The sequence below is a fragment of the Carettochelys insculpta genome, chromosome 10, assembly GCF_033958435.1.
Source record: "Carettochelys insculpta isolate YL-2023 chromosome 10, ASM3395843v1, whole genome shotgun sequence".
NCBI classification, from domain to species: domain Eukaryota; kingdom Metazoa; phylum Chordata; order Testudines; family Carettochelyidae; genus Carettochelys; species Carettochelys insculpta.
Window position 1 is genome coordinate 47,108,719 of NC_134146.1, and position 21,990 is coordinate 47,130,708.

The following is a 21,990-nucleotide window of genomic DNA, read 5'->3' on the forward strand; positions in this document are numbered from 1 at the left end:
TTGGCCGCTGAGGGGCTCGGCCTGGATACCGGGGCCCGGCGCTCTGCACTCATCGACCCCTCGGATGCCTGTCGAGGACAGCGCTGCTGGTAGCCCTGGCCCCCCGAGAGCGGCCTGCCCGAGCCTGTGCCCAGCCGCTTACCCTGACCGGCCCCCGCCAGCCCGGCGGCAGCCATCGCTCGGGGCGCGGCGGAGAAACACACCAGCCACCTGCGCGGCCGGGCTGGGCACCGACCACCTCTTGGCAGGTGCGGGGTCGTGGCGGGAAGGCGGCCGGGACTGTCCTGCCTAGGCCCCCACCAGGGCCGGAGCCCCGTTGTCACCCCGGCTGTGTTCCCAGCTGGGACGAGGGGGTACAGGAGCATCCCCCCTGCTCCGTGCGTGCGTGGGAACCGGGCCTGCAGCGTGGGGCTGGTGTAACCGCGCACACGCACCGGGGCACACGGGAGACCTGCGTCCCCCGCACACGCACGCACCCCACATGCTGCCCCGGGCACACAGACAGCCCGGCCCAAGCCCCCCCCAGCCCCCTGTGCTGGGGAGAGAGGGGGGGGTTGTCCCTCCGCCCCACACGCTCCTGCAGCTGTGAATTCAATTCCGCCCGGCTGGGTCTCCCCGCATGGCCCTGTGCCCCCCGCTGGCAACAGCTGATGGAGCGGCCGGAGGAGGAGCCCCGCCCCCACCCTGCTGCTGTGGCCACCTGCAGCCCTTCCCCGGGCCAGCTGCAAGCCGGGCATGCTTGGCTCCTGCGGGGCCCTGCACCTGCCGTGCGCAGCCCCAGCCGGTGCCTGGCAAACACACGGGCTGGGCCTGGGGCTGGGCGCTCCCCGGGCAGGGCTGGGCCAGGCTGCAGCCGGGCGGCCTGGGCAGGACGTGGCGTGGCCGTGGAGTGGGGCGGGCGCACGGGGACCCCCAGCGGCCGGTGCCATGTGGGAAAGGCCCGGGCGGGATGTGAGCTTGGGGGGGCAGCGTGGTCAGTGTCCTGCGGGCGGTCCCAGCACTCCTGGCTGCTCAGATTGGACCCCGGGGCAGGGCAGGGGCTCGGGCCGCGGGTCGGACTGTGGGGGGCCCTTGGGGCCGTGAAATGCGGCAAGGGGGCGAGCAGCGATTCGCGGCCGGGCAGGGCTCAGCTGCCGGGTGAGTAATGCTGCTTGGGGCCAGGCAGACAGTGGCTTGGCCCAGCCCTGCCCGCGCCCCCCACCCCCGACCTGCAGCCGCCTGCCGGTGCCCCTCACCCCTGACCTGCAGCTCCCTGCCAGCCAGCCCCGCACCCAGCCCTGCCGGTGCCCCCTACCCCCGACCTGCAGCTCCCTTGCAGCCGGCCCTGGACCCTGCACCCGGCCCTGACATTTAAGTCATTTGCATTGTGCTTTGGGGCCGCTACTGAGGACAGGAAACCCACGTGTGGGGGGCCCTGAACAGAGGCTGTTTGGGGCCAGGGAAGAATCCGAGCCTGGCAAAAAGGGTGGAGGCTGAGCCCGGGGCCATGGGGCAGCTGAGCTGGGCCAGGCCGGGTGCCCCCTCCCGCCTCCAGCTAGGGCCCGGGCATGGCGTGGGTCTCATCCTGTTGCACGAGCATCCCCCCGTGCGGCTCGCCCCGCTGAGGCTCCTCGTCCTGTCCCTGCTCATGACTGTGCGGGTCACCTTGTCAAGCGCTGCGAGCTGCTGCCGGCTGGGCCGGGAGCCAAGTTCCTGGAGCGCTTCCTGCTGGGCCGGGAGAGGCAGCCAAAGCCACCGGGCGGGGATGGGGCGTCCGGCACCCAGCCAAGGGGAGGGAGCTGGAGGGTGGCCCTGGCACCTCTTGGTGCCCCCCTTGGAGCTCTGCGGGTGCTGGTTGGGGTGGGGGAAGGACAGAGCCGTGTGCGCCCTGTGTCTGCCCACAGGGCTGGGCTCAGGACAGCTGGGGGGCGTGGGGATGCGGCAGAGACCTGGCACTCTGGCTGAGGACTCCCCGGTGCTGGGCCCAGCTCCATCTCTTGTGACCCCGGGGCAGCCCCACCCCGCTTTGTGCCTCAGCTTCCCCAGAAAGCAGGATTATGGCCCCGTCATCCCGGGTGAGCTGTGAGCAGTTCCTGACCCATGGGGTGGGGGGGGGGACCCACACACTATGGGCCCATGCCGTGAGTGGCAAGGTGGGGGCAGCAAGAAACAGGCTCAGTGGGGGTCTCACCCAGCCTAGCCTCACACGGGCTGTGCCCAGTCCTCCAGTGGGTCTGCCCCACACGCTGCAGGGGCCCCGCCCTTGTGCATGCCCCAGCACCATGGGTCTGCTTGCTGCAACCCAGGCAGGGCGGCCTCATCCGGCGACTGGAGGTGCACAGCCTCATGTGCTGTGGGTAAGCGGCTGAACCTGTTGCCCTCAGCAGGGGGAGGCAGCAAAGGGGGCGTTGGCCTCATGCCTGTTGGCTGTGCAGGAGAAGCGGGGCTGGCTGGGGATGACGCTGGGGACCCAGCCAGGGCCAGAACGGGACAATCCTGCTCTGCCCTTGCTGCGCCACAGAGGCAAGTTGAAGCTTGATGAGGTCCCCAAAGCAGGGGCAGATCATGGCCACTAACTGCCCCCCACTGCTGAGCTACAGGGTGAGGGTGGGAGCTGGGGTGTGGGCACAGACCAAAAAGCCATGAGGTGCCCCCTCCAGCCAATTGCATCCCAGCTACGCCATGGGGGAGGCGGCGACAAGGAGACGCCCAGGGCCAGGGATCAGACAGGCTGATGGATGGAGGGACAGCCTGGTGCTGGCCTCGCATGCCTCCTCCTCCTCATCCCTTTGTGGCAGGAACGCCAGGCCGAGACAATAGACATTTTTATATTTCTTGGAAATTTCAGCGCATTCATTTCAGTGCAAATAAAAGCTGTCAGCGCCGGAGAAATGATACCAATCGGGCCTGAAAAGGCAGCAAATTACCCGCCTGAAAATGCACCGCCGGAAAAAACTGCATATTAAACACACAAAGAGCCACTTTCCCATCAGCCGCGCCGCGTCCGACGCTACAGAAGAACCACGCTTTGCATAATTCTCCCTCGCCACCTTCGAATTCACTCCCCAAGAGGGACAAGGGGAAGGGAGCAATGCTGGGGAGATGCTCGTTGTTGCCTGGCCAGGCCCCCACTGCAGAGCTGCTCCCCCGAGCTGTGCCCCAGGGACCTCCCCGCTCTCACTGGGGCACTTGTCAGGGTTAGGTGAGGGAGCTGGGGTCTGCCCACTGCGGACACCTCCCCCAGCTACCAGCTGCTGGCAACGCGAGAGCACCGTGATCCCTGCTCTTGGCCTATGTGGTCTAGCAACCTCCCACCACACACACTGGCCTCTCACAGCCGCCCGCTCCCTGATCTGGACATCTGCAGTGGGCATGGCTCGGCCGCCTCTGGAAACTGGGTGGCCCCATCCCCTGCTCCGCTCACCAGGGTCCTTGGCCCTGGGTGCAGAGGGCCCTGCTGGCATCTGGTTCTCTGTGTAAGCGGGACAGTCTGTGCGGCTGTGCCGTTTTAAAACGACCGTGAGAATGCTACTGCGGCCGCTGGCCGAGGCCGGCACCGACTTGTGTGCCAAGCCAGGTGTCCAATGGGAGCTGGTGATCACTGAATCTGGCTATGGTGCTGGTATGTCCCTGTAGGTTTTGTGGGGGAAGTGGTAAGATTGGCTCTGGGTGTCTATTAGAAACGTTAAGGTACAAAGAAAAATAGCAATGCACATGTCATGCAGCTGGAAGGGATCTCAGAGTCCAGGTCCCTGCTCTCTTGGCAGGACCAAGCCCTGTCCCTTTTTCTTTCTGCCTCTCCCTCCTTTTTGATTTTTGCCCCACATCTCTAATGGCCCCTCAAGAATCAAACTCCCAACTGTGGGTTTAGGCAGCCAGCGCACACACCCCTCAGCTAGCCCTCCCTGGTAAGTTGGTTATAAATTGACCTTAAGTGGCCACCTCAAGGATTAAACTCACAGCCCTGCTCTTTGCAGGCTAATGTGCAAAGCGCTGAGATAGCTCTCCCTGTCTAGCAGGGCCCCCTAGGAGGTGTGGCAGCCTGGTGGGAAAGGGGCCTAGCCAGGTCCAGCTGTGCCTGCCTCCAATCCACCTCTCAGGAGTTTAGCTGTGGGTGTGTTGTCTGGCAGGCTGCCCAAGGAAAGGACATTGCCAGGTGGCTTGATAGCGTGATTCTCTATTGTGAACGCACTCTGCTCCCAGACAGGGAGGAGCAATGGAATTCCCACCCCATGGGCAACGGTGTAAGAGGACCTGAGGTTCCTCCAGTTAATCTCCAATCTTCCATCTTGAGTCCTGCCCACGAGTTCGGGAGCACCTCGGCTACGAGCTGAGCCTGGACAGATGCTGACCGGTCCTGACACAGGATGCACTCCAGGGACTTTTAAGCTAGCTGCCTCTTCCATCTGCTGCAGCCTGCACCAAGAGCACTGTGACCGGTGGGTGTCATTCGGTTGCTTTACCAGTATCATCATCATCAATAACCGTGGGCTCAGCACCCGTTGGTGTTTGATGTCTCACTCACTATTTCCTTCCATCTTTCCCTGTCCAGTGTGGAGTGACTTAGTTTCTGTAGACTAGCTCTGCGCCAATCTAGTATTTAGCAGTATCACTCTCACCCAATTCTTTCATGCTTTTTTATTAAATAAACCGTTAGATTTCACAGCAACAGAGAGAGAGAGCTGTGCTAATCTATACACTATCAAAACAAACAAGCAGTCCAGTAGCACTTTAAAGACTAACAGAATAATTTATTAGGTGATGAGCTTTCCAGGGACAGCCCACGAAAGCTCATCACCTAAGAAATTATTGTGTTAGTTTTTAAAGTGCTACTGGATGGCTTGTTTGTTTCTTTAGATTTCAGATTCTAAAGCATTGGCCCAGTGCGGTCTTCTGGGTAAGATCCAAGCATGTACTGGCCTGGGGGTGTGGCTGGTTGGTCCCTTTGGGGTTGGAAGAATCTGTGGATTTGGTGAGACTGATTTACATAAACTCTCATCTGTGTAAGGGGCCATATAACATAACACCTGTGTAAGGAGGGTTACTGGTTGGAGCAGGAGGGAAGTAGGACTGTCTGGGGGATTTGCTTGTGAAACTCCTGGCTGGCCTTGGTGCTCCTTGGGACTGGTTTTGTGCCTTATAGTGAGGAACCCCCGGTCTTGGGCTGTAAGAAATTTCTGTTTTAAGAAATTTGCCCTCATTTGTGCCTGGGAAACCTCCTACTTTGCAGCGTAAGCTTGAGTGGGCAAAGACCCATCACCAGATGAAGCGGGTCTTTGCCACGAAAGCTCATGCTCCAAAATATCTGTTAGTCTGTAAGGTGCCACAGGACTTCTTGTTGTTTTTGGAGACACAGACTAACTCGGCTCCCCTCTGATACTCCTCCATTACAGTTGCCCAGACTTTAAGGCAGTGTCTCCCTGGATGAAGGTCCCTTGTTCTCAGTGGGGGTGGAGAAAGCCCAGGGATCCTGCCACGCCTCGGGGGACAAGTCTTGCAACCTACAGTTCTATGATGGGCATCCCCCCCAGGCAAACATCTCACAGCAGCCAGGCCACTCAGCCACTTCTCAGCTCGCAGCATTGCAGAGAAAGTGGCCGGCCAAGTGACAGGGCTGCGGCTGTGTCACTCACCAACAGCCCCTTCCGCCCTCTACCCTCACAGAAACGCAGCCCCCTTGGGGGTGAGGTGTGACAGGTGCCACCCAGCTGGGCAGTGACGTGAGCCAATAAAGGGACAGAACATGAAAAATGCTCCACCCGGGTTAACCTGCGGGTTGGAACTGCAGAGAGGAGTTTGCACAGGATCCTAGGGCCCCTGGCCTGGCTCTTGGGGAAACGAGCTCCAGGCCGCAGCTTACTGCCCCTCCAAGCCCTGGCTTCTCCAGGTTGCAAAGAGGAGCGAGGATGTCTGATTGCACCCACAAACCCTGGCTTGGCTGGTGGTGCCTCTCGGAGGAGAGGGCTTGGATTGCCAGGCCCAGGGGGGCTGCTCCTGCGGGTGAGCCGGGGCAGAGGCCCCTGCAATGGGGGGCTGTTCCAGCCCAGGACAGACACAGCTTGTTTCTGCCCCGGGGGCATTTCAGCTGCCCAGGTGGGGAAGGGCAGCCTGCCCTGAGGCCAGAGGCAGAGCCCTGCCATGCTGACCCGCCAGCTCAGGGGCCAGCCCGCCAGGCGAGGAATGGCCACGTGGTGCATTCTGGGGAGCAGAGCCCCAGCTAGGGGTGCTCAGAGCGCCCCAGGCCCATGGGTGGGGGAGGCTCGGGCAGCCCCGGGCAGGGCCCTGGCAAGGAAGGAATGTGGCCCGAGAGATTTGGCCCAAACACCCCTCACTGCCCCTTTCCTGCACTGGACTCAGCATTTCTAAGAGCTGCCCCGCCCCCACCTCCCTCACTCTGGCCCTCCTCCCCCCGACCCCACCTCCCTCGCCCCAGCCCCTGTCCCCCACCCCTGCCCCTGCACTGCCCCGCCCCCACCTCCCTCACTCTGGCCCTCCTCCCCCCTCCCCCTGCCTCTCTCACCCCAGCCCCCCTCCCCCACCCCTGCCCCTGCACTGCCCCGCCCCCACCGCCCTCAGTCTGGCCCTCCTCCCCCCGACCCCGCCTCCCTCACCCCAGCCCCTGTCCCCCACCCCTGCCCCTGCACTGCCCTGCCCCACCCCCTCCTCCCCCCTCCCCCTGCCTCTCTCACCCCAGCCCCCCTCCCCCACCCCTGCCCCTGCACTGCCCCGCCCCCACCGCCCTCAGTCTGGCCCTCCTCCCCGCCCCCACCTCCCTCACTCTGGCCCTCCTCCCCCCGACCCCACCTCCCTCACCCCAGCCCCTGTCCCCCACCCCTGCCCCTGCACTGCCCTGCCCCACCCCCTCCTCCCCCCTCCCCCTGCCTCCCTCACCCCAGCCCCCCTCCCCCACCCCTGCCCCTGCACTGCCCCGCCCCCACCTCCCTCACTCTGGCCCTCCTCCCCCCGACCCCGCCTCTCTCACCCCAGCCCCCCTCCCCCACCCCTGCCCCTGCACTGCCCCGCCCCCACCGCCCTCAGTCTGGCCCTCCTCCCCGACCCCACCTCCCTCACCCCAGCCCCTGTCCCCCACCCCTGCCCCTGCACTGCCCTGCCCCACCCCCTCCTCCCCCCTCCCCCTGCCTCTCTCACCCCAGCCCCCCTCCCCCACCCCTGCCCCTGCACTGCCCCGCCCCCACCGCCCTCAGTCTGGCCCTCCTCCCCGACCCCACCTCCCTCGCCCCAGCCCCGTCCCCCACCCCCTGCCCCTGCACTGCCCCGCCCCCACCGCCCTCAGTCTGGCCCTCCTCCCCGACCCCACCTCCCTCGCCCCAGCCCCGTCCCCCACCCCTGCCCCTGCACTGCCCTGCCCCACCCCCTCCTCCCCCCTCCCCCTGCCTCCCTCACCCCAGCTCTCCCAGCCCTCCTCCCCCTCTGCCCTGCCTCCCTGCCCCCACCCCATCCTGCCCCTGCCTCCCTCACCCCAGCCTGTCTCACCCCCTGCTCCGCCCCGCCTCCTTCACTGTAACCCTCCTCCCCCATCCTGCCCCACCCCCCCCTCCCCTCACCCCCCTGCCTTGCCTCTCTCACTGCAACCCTCCTCCCCCACCCTGCCCCACCCCCCACTCCCCTCACCCTCCTGCCCCCCCGCCCCGCCCTGCCTCCCTTGCCCTAACCCCCCTCCCAGACAAGGTCGCCAGCCAAAACACGCAGGACTCATGGGAGCACAATAGGCTTTTTCTTGGATCCCAGCGGTGGCTGCCATGGCAACCCAACCTGGCTGGTTGGGAAGAGCTGGGCCTCCATTCGGGGCTGGGTTGGGGGGCTCCTTCCCCGTCCTGCGCCCCACAGGTGCTGCAGTGCCTTGGAGCAGAGCGAGGGCAGGACCCCACCGGAGGAGCTGCCCCCTCTTCCAGGAGGGCTCAGGGCGGCATTAGAGGCTTAAAACCTCCCCGAGCAGCCGAGAGGCAATCTGTCCTCTCACCACTCGTCCCCGTCGGCTCCCAGAAAGGACCACTGGGGTCAGTGACGCACCTGTAGGACAGCACAGGCCAGAGACCTGCCCCAAAATACTCCCCCAGCCAGATCTTCTCAGGGGAGAAATCCCAGCCTTGCTTCCAGACTGGTCAGTGCCGGCTAATCCCTCCAGCCCCTGGTCCCAGCGGTGGTTGCAACGGTGCGTCACGCTGCCCGTTAGAGACGTGCGCCTCGTTGCCAGACTCAATTCGTCATCGGCTTCGCACCATTGGGCTGTGTTAGACCTTTCCCCGCTCACGGGGCTCACCAGTGCACCCTGGCAGCTGAGCACTTGGGCAGCCGCCCAGGAGAGTTTCAGCCGCACAGCTGCATTCAAGGAGTGGTGCACATCTGCCATTGCCATGGTGCACATAGTAAAATTTATTCTGCACGGGGGTGGAAATGATTGGCAAGAACGCTGGTGCCCATTGGTAACTCTTTGTTCTGTGAGACTGGGAGCAGGTCAGCCTCTAACCTTCTCTTTACGAAGCTGAAGGGATTGCGTCTTTTGCCCCTGGCACTACAAGGCAGGTTTTCTAATCCCTGGTCATTCTCAGGACTCTCTTCCTGTCCCTGTCTAAGTTATCAACACCCTTCAGAAGTGTCTGTGCTATGAACTTGGGCCTGGAAGGACCGATGGCCCAGCTTATCTAGAGATGTATTCCAGAGACTTGTAAGATAGCAGCCTGCTCCATCTCTGCTACCAGCCTGCACCGTGTGATTGGGGGCCACCAGCCCAGGGCACCGAATTCCACCAGTGCCAAGCCTAGAGGTAATATCACCTCTGTTTCTGTTCTGACTCCCCAGCTCCTGCACCCCAGTGCGGCTTTACCTATTATGTCCACAGCATCAGACAGAGAGCTCATGTTTAACTGCTTAGCCACCGTGATGCCCCCAATTTTTCCCAGAGCTGCTGCAGAGTCCTGCATTCGTATGGTCAGGTGGAGCCAGGCAGCACCGATAGAGTATTCCACTGTGAACCTTGGTGACGATGAAGGCGCCAACCAAAAAAATTGGGTCTGAAAAATTCCTGGTCGTGCACAATTCATTGTGTGTGCAAGCCCTGCCTTGGCACCTGTGATGGGGTTTGGGGTCCCCCAAGCTCTGCACCTCATCTGCAGGCAGGAGTGACTCTCACTCAGCAGGAGAACAGCTGGTTTATTAGCCAACAGGACACAGCGTTGTACAGAGGAGTCAGTACAGCTGGCAGAGACAGCCAGTCAAATCCATGCTGGGGAGAGGAGGCCCCGAGGGGCCCCCAGAGCTGGGGCCTTGCCCCCTCCTTAGTCTCGCTCTCTCTTAGCCCAGACTAACTGCTTCCCAACTCCCAGTTCCAATTCAAACCCCTCAGGCTCCACCTCCTCCTTTGTCTCCAGTACAAAGGAGTTACCTGGTCATCAAGGTTACTCTCAGCAGGAGACCCACACCCTCTGTGAGCCACTCACACACACACACAGGTATCCTCGTATGAAAACAGGCATTGGTGTGTGCAAATTTCCACATGTGCAAGGATCCGTTAACAGGAGTGTTGTGAGCAAGACAAGGGAAATCATTCTGTCGCTCTGCTCTGCACTGATCAGGCCTCAGCTGGAGTGGTGGGTCCATTTCTGGGCAACATTTTAAGGAAGATGTGGAGAAACTGGAGAAGGTCTAGGGAAGAGCAACAAGAATGATTAAAGGTCTAGAGAACGTGAGCTCTGAGGGAAGACTGAAAGAACTGGGCTTGTTTAGTTTAGAGAAGAGAAGACTTAGAGGGGACAGGATAGCGGTTTTCAAGTACCTAAAAGCGGGTTACAAGGAGGAGGGAGGAAAATTGTTCTCCTTGTCCTCTGAGGACAGGACTAGGAGCAAGGGGCTTAAACTGCAGCAAGGGAGGTTTAGGTTGAACATTAGGAAAGACTTCCTAACTGTCAGGGTGGTTAAACACTGGAATAAATTGCCTGGGGCAGTTGTGGAAGTTCCCTCACTGGAGATATTTAAGAGCAGGTTAGACACCTATCAGGGGTTGTCTAGGTCCTGCTTGGTCCTTCTGTCAGGGCAGGGGCCTGGACTTGATGACCTCTTGAGGTCCCTTCCAGCTCTAGAGTTCTATGATTCTATGACCCAGGGGACTGGGTTTTGCAGAAACTTCAGCTGTGGAATTAGAAAACCTTGGCACCGAACCCAGCGCCTCGGTGGCTCAATCCTGGAGCTCCCAGGTCCACAGCTGGAACCAACTGCCCCACGCTAAATACGAGGGGTCAGGAAGTTTGGTCCGTGCCGATGTTGAGCTGCGTGGGTGACCTGGTGGGACGGTATTGGCTGTTGAGGTGAATGTGCAAAACTTTGCAGTGACCCCTGTTCTATGGTGGCGCGCAGTCTTGTGCAGAGTGGGCCCAGAGGGGGGTCTCTTGAACACTTACGATTCACTGGTTCTGTTTGCACTGCTCATATGCACGTGCCTGGCTTGTATCTGAAGTCACGGCTATTAGCGCTGTACTTGTGCTTGAAATGTTTGCTTCTGAGAGACCGCAGCAGGTCACTTGGCCGCCTCTCGTGAAAGGGTTGTCTGTCAAACTGACTCAGCGCTTGACTGACAAAGGGCCCTAATAGCTTCCAGTTCACCACTGAGGAACTGTGCTGTGACCATGCAGCAGGGCAGATGGGCAAAGGCTGATGGCCTAAAAAGGACAAGTGACCTGCTCATGTGACAGGCTCCATCTTGGCCATGCTCACACAGCCAGAAAAATGGAATTCCCTCCACATGGGCAAGAGTGTAAAAGGGGGCCTGAGAGCTCCTCCATCTTTGGCTTCACTCCAGTTCATCACTTCAGAAGCATCTTTGCCATGAATGTGGGCCTGGAAGGACTGAGGACCTGTCCTGTCCAAGGATGTATTCCAGAGACGTAGAAGATACCAGCCAGCTCAACCTCTGCTGCTAGCCTGCACCAAGAACTTTGTGATTGGTGGACGTAATTTGATTGTTTCAACACTTTTACTCTCAGCCTTTTTCTTTCTTTTTCTTAATAAACCTTTAGGTTTTAGATTCTAAAGGCTCATCCCAGCATGCTCTTTTGAGTAAGCTCTAAAATATTTATTGGCCTGGGAATGTGGCAGGTGCTTTGGGATCGGAAGAGCCTGTTCAGAGCTAGGGAGACTGGTTTTCATCATCTCTCATCTGTGTAAGGAGGAGACAGGAGAAGCTGGAGCGTGGAAGGGACTTGTGTAACTTCGTCCTGGCCAGCGTGTCACCAGAAGTACTCTGTGTGACTGGTTTGGTGCCCTATAATGGAGGGACCCCCAGTCTTTGGCTGTAAGTAACCCTGTCTGTAAGCAATTCCCCCTGATTTGGCCCATTCAGTGGTGCCCCCAAACCCCCCAGTATTACAGTTGGAGAACTGCAGGACTATCTGTGGGTGTGGCCCCCCTGTGCCTCTCCCTAGGGTTGAAGCATCCAAGAAAGCATGTCCCAAATGCTACAGGATATAGCAGCAGGTGGCTGGAGGAAAGGGATGGTAGGATCCAGCCGGCTGCCTGAGGAAGAGGAGGGGCTTAGAATGTGGGCATGTCCCTTTACATAATCTTGACCTGCCCTCTGCCATGATGAACAGGACGTAGGCCCTCCCCCTGCTGCAATGAACTGGATGTAGGCCCGCCCACTACCATGATGAACTGGATGTAGGCCCGCCCACTGCCATGATGAACAGGATCTAGGCTCGCCCTGTGCCATAATGAACTGGATATAGGCCTGCCCTGTGCCATGATGAACAGAATGTAGGCCTGCCTCTCGCTATGATGGACAGGAGGTAGGCCCGCCTCTCGCTATGATGGACAGGAGGTAGGCCCGCCTCTCGCCATGATGGACAGAATGTAGGCCTGCCTCTCGCCATGATGGACAGGAAGTAGGCCCGCCCTCTGCCATGATGAACAGAACGTAGGCCCACCTTCTGCCATGATGAACTGGATATCGGCCCGCCCCCTGCCATCATAAACAGGACGTAGGCCCGCCCCCTGCTGCAATTAACAGGGTCTTGGCCTGTCCCCTGCCATGATGGGCAGAACTTTGTCCCACCCCTCCCATGCCAAACATAACTTGGCTCTGCCCCCACCAGGACAGACAGAACATGAATTCACCTCATGACCATGACAGATAAGGTGTCAGCCCCTCCGCTGCCATTAGGGAGAGGGTGCTTTTCTGCCCCAGCGACAACAGACAGGTCCTTGGCCCATCCCAAGGCCATGATGGACAGGTCAGTTTCAGTGCCTGAGAGTAATGGTGCCCAGCCTCCATTGCCCAGTGGGGCTTTTCTTCCACTCTAGACTGTAACGCTCCTGCTGCCTCATTCATTTACCTTCCTGTCTGTGCTGCTGGCCTGCCAAGGCTATAAACACCTGGGCAGCAACATTTCTTCTTCAAGAGGTCCTGGGGGACGGGAGGCTTTAAACAGTTTAATTGCAGGTCAGATCCTTACAGGAAAATCTCTATTACATCTCCCGATTATTAATAGCCTATAAAACGTGTTTATGGAACAGCTGTTGCGTGGCAAATATATCAGTGGGAATGGAAATTCCTCCAACGTGGCCTGGTATTCAAAAGGACACAGACAAGTTAATTAGCTCCCAACACCCAATGCCTCTTTCAGGTTCCTCAGCTGCTGTCTCCAGCCCCCGGCCTTGTCTCAGGGCAGTATCTGTGGAGCCCTTGCCTTTTCCTTGGTGTTTAAGTGACCCTCTACACACAACCCTTGGTAATCAGACCCATCCCCTTTCCACCTGCCAGAGATTTCAGGGAACGCTGGTCAGCTCCCCCTGCTCTGAAAGACTGTCCCCAAGGGAAGCCACCCAAGCCCAGCACTTACAATGACAGCACATCCCAGGCTGGAGCCCCCAGTCTGAGCCAGTAAGGGGCGCATGGATCATTAGTTTCTGCAGCTGCCCGTTCACTTGTCCTTCGTTATTTTTAATTTCTTGGCCAGTAAGGGCTGGGTGTGTGTGAGCAACAGCAAGACCCTGCGTAGAAATCGAGAACTGGGGGGAAGCAGGTTCCCCAGCAGGTAGGGCGACAGAGTAGATTGGGAATGGACCATTTGTAGTGATCAGTGTTTGAACAGCTCCTGACACAATGAGGTCCTGAGATAGATAGATAGATAGAGAGATGGATACGGTGTATGGGGATAGATAGACAGGCAGACAGATATGGCGTATGAGGTGTAATGGAGTCGGGGGAGTGCCTGTGTGAGTCAGGCTGGATGTCTGAGGCAAGCAGCAGCTCCCAGTGGCTAAGGATGACCCTGGGGCTACAACTGGCAGGTGACACCTCTGCCTGAACAAAGAGCAGGGAGGAGCTGAGCTGGGTTTTTGAATCGGGGGTGGCAGTTGGAGGCTAGGAAAAGGGAGAGCTGGAAGGCAGCCAGCCTGAGGAGGGGGAAGCTCCACCCCAGACGGGCACCCCTCGGGGTCTTCTCCCCAGGACAGGTTGGAAGGACTGTCTCTGGCTGCTATGCTGTTGCTTCTGTGAGAAACTGGACATCTGTTGCCTAATAAACCTGCTGTTGTACCTGCTGAGTGAGAGTCTCTCCTGCCAGCGGACGGGGTGCAGTGCAGGGGGACCCCTGAACCCCATCACATGAGGATAGATAGATAGATAGATAGATAGATAGATAGATAGATAGATGAGAGAGAAGGGGATAGATAGATACATAGATAGATAGATAGATATGGTGTATGGGGATAGATAGAGAGAGCGCGCGGGGAGGAAATGCTCTGATGGTTTGTGCAGACACCAGCTGGGGACCCACCCTGAGCAGTAACCAGGGTGAGTACAACGGTCACTTCCTGGCGTGGTCTGGGTGGGTCCAGGGAGTTCCATGTGGAGCTCCTTGCCCGAGGATTCTCAAGGCCCACGGTGTGCAGACAAACCCCAGCCGGCCTCAGCCTCTCTCCATCATCTCCCCCACTAGCATCCCGATACCTCGTAGCTGTTCCAACACCACCCGCTCCCCCCGGGGCTACGTGCCAGGGCCGAGGCAGTGTTGCTGTACTTGCCTGGCCCTGGAGTTCCCCCCGACCCCGCGCACACCAGCTGCAGCAGCTGGAGGGATCACGTTCCCTGTTCTCGGCGGGGCTCAGGGCTGCAGGGCTGCGGGGAGTTGGGGGGGGTTAACTTGCCCATCAAGGCCTGTGGCAGCCCTGGCAGCCCCACTGTAGCCTCCCAGCCCAAACTGCTTTGCGTTTTCAAGGGTCGCGGGCTTCGCTGCGGGGGAGGAGGCACACAACATGCAGCCTGGTGAACCCCAGGGCACCCTGGAAGGCTCAGGTGGTACACTGCAGCACCAGGCTCTTGCTGGCCATAGAAATTCCCAAGCCACTGCAGTGAGTGGTCACAAGGACAGGCCTGTGGCCAGAGCACACAAGCTCTGCCCCGGACCAGCGGACGTGCACTGGGTGCAGCTGAAGGGGCTGGGGCCTGAGATGCAGGACACACCAAAGAGACCCCCTTGCAGCCCAGGCGGGAGCCTCCATGGGACCCTGAATCAGCTCAGCCAATCATCAGAGGCAACTTCCTGCAGGAACAGCCGGGCACGAGCTGCTGAACCCTGAGCTGCCCCAGACCCAGAGGGTTAATGAGCTCATCTGCATATGCAAAGATGATTATGATGAAGTTGTAAACTTCAAATGGCCTGTAATGCACCCAGGCTTGGGCCTCAGCCCCTCGGCCTGCTGGGATTTCCTGGCCTGCTGCTGCCACCTGGTCCTAGTGGCTCCTCCGCTGCTGGCAGAGGGAGAGGCGGGGAGGGGCCCTGGTGGCCAGCAGCAGCTATGGACCAGTAACACCAGCCTGCGGGGGAGGGGCCGCCAGGGGTGTGTGGCATATAGGACACCAGCTGACTGGCCTCTCAGCTGGGCCTGCCAATGGGGCAGGGCTGGGGCAAGGCACAGATGCCTGCAGACAGCTGCAGCCTTTGTGTCCTATCAGTAGGAGGCTGGTACATGGTTCCCCACTAGCCACATGTCCTGGGTGGGAGCTCACTGGACACCCACGCAGGCCCCCAGAGCTCTGGCATTAACACCTGGTCTCTGTGCCAGCCTATGGTGTGGCATGGCAGGGTAGCAGGCTCAGTCACCCCGTGTCTGGAGGGAAGGTTCTCTGAGCACCAGGGCAGGCAGGCTGGGGCAGAATGGGCAGAGGTGTAGAAGGCTTTGCTCTGGTCCTCTTCCCTGGGTTTCCTCATTAGCCCCATGCCCCCAGCCCAGGAGCACTGTGGCTGACGAAGGAGGCACTGGAAGAGATGCAGCTGATTGCATGATGCTCTCCCCCTTGCAACATCACCCAGCTGCAAGGTATTGCAGAGCCTGGCTGCACTGGCCCAGAGCCGCGCTGCTGTGATCTGGGGCAGGAGGACAGACCTGTGCGGCCCACAGCCACTGGAGATGGAGGGAGGGGGTGGGAATGGAGGAGGCAGAGATGAGTCGCCCACTGAGGGACTGGCCCAGGATGCCTGGAGAACCCCCCCAGCCTTGCTAAGCCAGGACATGTCCGCACGGGCCAAGGCCAGCTGGTTATTGCCGCAGACCTCAGGTGAAGGACAGCACCTCCTGCAGCCGGGCTCCGCTCACGCCCTCCTGGGGAACTGGAGGGGAGAGCCCCCAGCTGAGGCACCCCACTGCATGGAGCACAGTGCCCCCTGCTGAGCCTCCCCCTGCAGCACAGCACCCCCTGCTGACTCCCCCACAGCTCCCTGCAGCACAGCACCCCCTGCTGACTCCCCCACAGCTCCCTGCAGCACAGCGCCCCCTGCTGAGCCTCCCCCTGCAGCACAGCACCCCCTGCTGACTCCCCCACAGCTCCCTGCAGCACAGCGCCCCCTGCTGAGCCGCCCCCTGCAGCACAGCACCCTCTACCAGCCTGAAATACATAAAACCTCCCCCTCCCTGCCAGCCCCAGCAGAGCTATCGACCCAGAGCAGCTGCGTTCCACTCCTGGAGTCCCCCCCGCCAGGTCAGGGCAGGACATACAGCCCGGGTGGGGTAGCAGGGCAGCAGTTTGCCCTGCTGCTGCCTGGGCTGTCCCTGCTCTGCAGTGAAAGGCCCCCGGCCCTTTCCACCAGCCTCCCAGGGGGGTATGTCATGCAGGCCTGGTGCCCTCCGGGGCGGGGCGGGGCGGGTGGCTGCGGTTCAGCGTGGCCCTGAGCAATGGCACAGCAGCGCTCATAAATATCCAGGGGCCTTTTCAAGAGCCACTCGGTGCACTTCAGAGCAGCCGGCGCTGGTGACAGCCGCACTGTCGTAACAATGACAGATGCCAGGCCCGGGGGAGGGCTGTCTCGGCCTGCCAGAGCTGGCGCTGCCTCGCAGGCTGCCTAGGAGCCGCTCCCTCCTGGCAGAGGCTCCGAAACGCCCTGGCTGTGCAGAGAGGAGGGGCGGGACAGGATGCATCGCCCTGGGGTGTGGTCTGCACACGATGGGAGGGCTGTGACAGGTGGGGCACACACCCCCTGCAGGGGTTCCCCTGAGATGCCTGGCCATCAGGGGCTGTCACTGCTCCCCAACCCACAGGGACCAGCCTGGCCACACCCAGGCCAGCCAAATGGCAGCTTTCCAAAGAGCCCGGCACGCAGCTGCCACTTGCAGGCCATGGTGTGCCAGGGATGACTCCACCAGGGATGACTCAGAAGTCTCTGCCCATCCCCCACCCCTCTCCTCCAGCAGGGGCAAAGCACTTGGAACCACTGTTCTCTGGGGCTCTGTCTGGTCTTAATAACAGCCCCATTGCTGCTGCCTGGTGGCTCTGCTGGGGATGCTAACAGGGGCCAGCCAGATTCACCAGCTTCCGCTTCAGCGCAGGGAGACTCTCCGTCAGCTCTTCGCCATACAGAGCTTATGACACACAGGTGAGGAGCAAGCAGCGTGCACACTGACATACCAGCGGCAAGTCCCAGGGTCTGTGTCTGGTGCAGGATGGTCAGAGAACAGCCAGATGCACCTTCTGAGCCAACCAAAAGGGGCATGAAATGCCTGTGGCTGTGAGCGCCCTGCCCAGGCTAGTGCCCTCCCAGGGCTACAGCCAGGCATCCAGGCAGCTGATGGCCAGGTGGCTGCAGTGAGCCATTGGCTATGAGTGTCCAGGGGCCTTGTGGAAGCTCTCTGTGCTGGGAAACTTCTCCCAGCAGGGGCAGATGGGCTGATCAACCTGCTCCAGACACATACCCTGGGACTTGCCACGGGTATGTCGGTGTGCACGCTGCCTGCTCCTCACCTGTGTGTCATAAGCTCTGTATGGCGAAGAGCTCCCGGAGATCCTCCCTGCGCTGAAGCGGAAACAGGCAGCTCCGAGCAGCCTCCCAGGTGTCACCAGGGCCATGTGTATGGTGGCAGCAGCAGAATGACAAGAAGGACAGACACTTTACATGGCCTGGTGGGGGTGCAGGGCCCATTAGCCTGCCTTTGCCAGACTGCAGCAACAATGCAGGGAAGAGCCAGGCATAGAACCCAGGAGTCCTGACTTCCAGCGCCCCCCCCCCCCCCGCCCCCAAGAAAACAAGCAGCAAAGCCCCTGGCTAGCTGGGATGAGAGAGACCAGCCAGCCTGTCCCCTGCCCTCCAGCTGGGTCTCTTCCCTGGCAAACAGCCGGGAAAGGTTTATTTCAAACACTACCCAAAAAAGCCTGCGGTGCTTTGCAAGCTACTGGATGTGGTCGGTTTTGTGCCCAACCACCAGTGTGCCCGGTTAGCTGTGAACTTGGGGGTGGCCGCCCACAAGAGGGCAAATGCTGCCCAGCTGAATAGCAGGATGCCCGCAGCTGCCCACAGCTGGCAGAGTGTGTTGCTACTGGTGGTGCGCAGCGGTACAAGCTGCAGCACATGTAAAATTTATTCTGTGCATGGAAGGGAAAAAAAAACAGCGGGAATGCTGCCTCCCACCATTAACATTTACAGCCCTGCTGGAGTGAATGCCCAGCACTGCTACACCCACCTGCCACCCAGCACGCTCCACCTTCAAACTCAGGGCCCGGAGCAGCTCGGGAAGTGCCAAGGCAGAGCCTGAGGCACTGGGCCTGGCAGCATGGACCACACCATAGCGCTTAACTTCCGCTTCACACACAAGCCCGGTGCACCAGGTACTGCCACAGTGGGCGGGCAGTTGGGCACGGCCCTACATCTGTTGCTGGGGGTAGGGGGCCAAGCCCCAGAGCCCATCAGCTGGCAAGGGTTCATCCTCACCCCAAAGCCAGCTCCTCCAGTGGGACTCCCCTGATTCCAAGGGCAGCACGCCCCCTACTGAGTCACCCATCCACTGCAGCACGGCACCCTCCACCCAGCCCCATCTGCAGCTCCCCGCAGGAGGGCAGCCCCTTTCTCCACATTGGGGCACTGGGCTCAGCACAGACTGGGCAAAGAGCACCCCTTGCAGAACTGCCCCCCCAGCGCTGCACTGGGGCACTGGGCTCAGCACAGACTGGGGGAAGAGCGCCCCTTGCAGAACTGCCCCCCCATCGCTGCACTGGGGCACTGGGCTCAGCACTGACTGCGGGGGAGAGCGCCCCTTGCAGAACAGCGCCCCCTAGCGCTGCACTGGGGCACTGTGCTCAGCACTGACACTGGGGAGAGCGCCGCTTGCAGAACAGCGCCCCCTAGCGCTGCACTGGGGCACTGAGCTCAGCAAGGACTGCAGGGAGAGCGCCCCCTACTGAGTCACCTAGCTCACTCCCTGTGACACACAGCCCCCAGCACAGTGCTAGGCCACACTGACTCTTAAGCAAGAGCCCTCCCCACTCCGCCCAGCCCCACTTCCTGCAGCCCCCGCCCCCCCCAGAGAGCCTGCAGCCAAGCTGGAGCCGATGCTCCACACCCCAGCGAGCGTGCAGCCCCTGGCGCGCCGGCCAAGCGCATCGCACATGCCCAGGCGCCTCTGCCAGGGCCGGTGGCACTCGCGGGGCAGGGAGCCCCGGGCTGGACGCTCACCTCACCTCAAAAAAGATATATTGGCATTAGAAAACGTTCAGAAAAGGGCGACTAAGATGATTAGGGGCTTGGAACGGGTCCCATATGGGGAGAGGCTAGAGAGACTGGGACTTTTCAGTTTGGAAAAGAGGCGACTGAGGGGCGATATGATAGAGGTATATAAAATCATGAATGGTGTGGAGAAAGTGAATATAGAAAAATTATTTACCTTTTCCCATAATACAAGAACTAGGGGACACCAAATGAAATTGATGGGTAGTAGGTTCAAAACTAATAAAAGGAAATTTTTCTTCACACAGCGCACAGTCAACCTGTGGAACTCCTTGCCCGAGGAGGCTGTGAAGGCCAGGACTCTATTAGGGTTTGAAAAAGAGCTTGATAAATGTTTGCAGGTTAGGTCCATAAATGGCTATTAGCCAGGGATAAAGTATGGTGCCCTAGCCTTCAGAACAAGGGCAGGAGATGGATGGCAGGAGATAAATCACTTGATCATTGTCTTCTGTTCTCCTTCTCTGAGGCACCTGGCATTGTCCACTGTCGGCAGATGGGATGCTGGGCTGGATGGACCTTTGGTCTGACCCAGTATGGCCATTCTTATGTTCTTATGTTCTTATGGTGCAATGACCCGAAGGGTCTAGTCAGCTGGCTAATTCATGGGCTTGCACAGGCCTTTGGTGCTGGTTTGAGTCACAGCCCTTGTAAAGGCCCCGCAACCCTCTCATGCCACCCCGCAGCTGGCGGGTGACACGGGGCACGGCCAGGCCCCTGCACACGGTAATGCAGCAGCCGCAAGGAGGAACCAGCCCGGCCTGGCACAGGTCAGGGCTGGCCAGCCGCACGTGGCTGGGCAGGGGGCGGGTGGCCCATGCCCAGAGGTGAATGGGGGGCTCCAGAAGAAGGGGGTGTGCCTGGGGGAGGGGCAGCTGCAGATCAGCCCAGAGATGACCCCAGAGCTTGTCCCTTCTCTGCGCTGGTGCCACCGGGCACGGCTCCCTGAGCGCTTTGCTGGGAGGCTGCAGGTACCCGGCTGGAAAGAGCTGTGTGCCCGGGTGGGGCTGTGACTGGCTGGCAGCATGGCCTGCAGCCCATGTGTGCACACCACCCTGGCAAGTGTGCCAGGGGCACCTGGGCAGGGAGTGAGCCTGGCCAGGGACATGAAAGCAAAGGGCTGGCGTGAAGTGTGAGTGTGCCGGGGTGTGCAAGTGAGGAGACAGGTGTACGGGGCCGTGTCAGTGAGGGGTGAGTGTGCCCAGAGGGAGGGAAGTGTGTGCTAGGTCCGTGCGAGTGAGAGGCCAAAGTGCCCAGGGCTGAATGTGCAAGGGACGGGCACACCCAGTGCTGTGCGGGTGAGGAGCGAGTGTGCTGGGGCCGTGCAAGTGAGGGGCAAGAATGCCCAGGGCTGTATGTGCAAGAGGCCAGTGTGCCTGGGCTGTGCAAGTAAGGGGCCACGCACGTGACGGGTGAGTGTGCCAGAGCCGTGAGGGCAAGAGACGAGTGTGCCAGGGCCGTGCGGGTAAAGGGCGAGTGTGCCAGGGCCATGAGGGCAAGAGACGAGTGTACCAGGGCCATGCAGGTAAAGGGTGAGTGTGCCAGGGCCATGCAGGTAAAGGGTGAGTGTGCCAGGGCCGTGCGGGCTCAGGGCAGGGCTCAGGGCACGGGAGCCGGCCGGGAGCAGGTTTATATTCCCCGGCCGGTGGGTGGTTCCCCCGGCGCAGGAGCGGCGCCCTTGGCAGCTGCCGGGCTGGAAGTCCCGCGCTCGGGCGGTGACAGCCGCGGGCTGTTTAGGGGCTGGGGGCGGACGCCTGCAATGCAGCTCATACACCCCGGCCCTTCCCTGTGTGCCCGGCCCGGCAGGGGCTCCGTGCGCCGCTCCCGCACCTGGGGTCAGGCCTGGCCTGGGCTGCGAAAGGAACCCCCCGCCCTACCAGTGCCAACCAGCGCCCCGCCCCGCCAGTGCCAACCAGCGCCCCACCCCCAGTGCCAACCAGCGCCCCGCCCCGCCAGTGCCAACCAGCGCCCCACCCCAAGTGCCAACCAGCGCCCCGCCCCGCCAGTGCCAACCAGCGCCCCACCCCAAGTGCCAACCAGCGCCCTGCCCCGCCAGTGCCAACCAGCGCCCCACCCCCAGTGCCAACCAGCGCCCCGCCCCGCCAGTGCCAACCAGCGCCCCACCCCCAGTGCCAACCAGCGCCCCGCCCCGCCAGTGCCAACCAGCGCCCCACCCCAAGTGCCAACCAGCGCCTCGCCCCGCCAGTGCCAACCAGCGCCCCGCCCCGCCAGTGACAACCAGCGCCTCGCCCCCAAGTGCCAACCAGCGCCCCGCCCCGCCAGTGCCAACCAGCGCCCCACCCCCAGTGCCAACCAGCGGCCCGCCCCCAAGTGCCAACCAGCACCTCGCCCCGCCAGTGCCAACCAGCGCCCCACCCCCAGTGCCAACCAGCGCCCCGCCCCGCCAGTGCCAACCAGCGCCCCACCTCCAAGTGCCAACCAGCGCCTCGCCCCGCCAGTGCCAACCAGCGCCTCACCCCCAAGTGCCAACCAGCGCCCCGCCCCGCCAGTGCCAACCAGCGCCTCGCCCCGCCAGTGCCAACCAGCGCCCCACCCCCAGTGCCAACCAGCGGCCCGCCCCCAAGTGCCAACCAGCGCCTCGCCCCGCCAGTGACAACCAGCGCCCCACCCCCAGTGCCAACCAGCGCCTCGCCCCGCCAGTGCCAACCAGCGCCCCGCCCCGCCAGTGCCAACCAGCGCCCCACCCGCCAGTGCCAACCAGCTGGCGCCCCGGGAGATGCCCCCTTCCCCGCGGCGCTCGGGGGTGGGGTGACACCACGCCCCCCCCAGCAGTGCCCACGTCTGTGCCCGCCGGCCGGGCTGCCCCCCAGGCACTTCGGAGCGGGGCGAGGCGCGGCTGGCGGTGGGGCAGGAGCCACGCCCGGCCCATGTGCCCGGCGCGGCGCGGGGGAGGCCGGGGAGCGGGGCGAGGCTGGGAGGCAGGTCCCCCGCCCGGCCCCGCTGCAGCAGGCGCTGAGCACAGGCGCAGGCAGGTACCGCGGGGGGAGCT